This window comes from Plasmopara halstedii, assembly GCF_900000015.1.
Source record: "Plasmopara halstedii genome assembly, contig: Scaffold_3120, whole genome shotgun sequence".
Taxonomy (NCBI): Eukaryota; Oomycota; class Peronosporomycetes; order Peronosporales; family Peronosporaceae; genus Plasmopara; species Plasmopara halstedii.
In genome coordinates this window covers 333,478-333,777 of record NW_020190023.1, presented here as the reverse complement: position 1 = coordinate 333,777, position 300 = coordinate 333,478, and positions in this window count along the sequence as shown.

Here is a 300-nt window from a genome sequence, read left to right as displayed (position 1 = left end):
TCGAGGCTATTCTCGCGGTGGATGCTCTTCTTGAGCTGGACGAGATGTCTATCAAAGCGTTTGGCGGTGCCTTGAAGGCAGGCAGTTTAGCCGATGTGGTCACTATAAGCCCGAACGAGGAGATTTATTCGTCGCGCTTCTGGATGAAGCTGTCCTGGAGGTCACCAAGAGGGTGCTGAACATCCTGAAGGATCCCTCAGATCTGTCTTATTCTTTGGTAAAGACATCATCTCCAAAGACCCGCTGTCGGTCCTACCTCCGGACCGAGGTGGGTGTCATGAGATCGACCTGGTTCCGAGG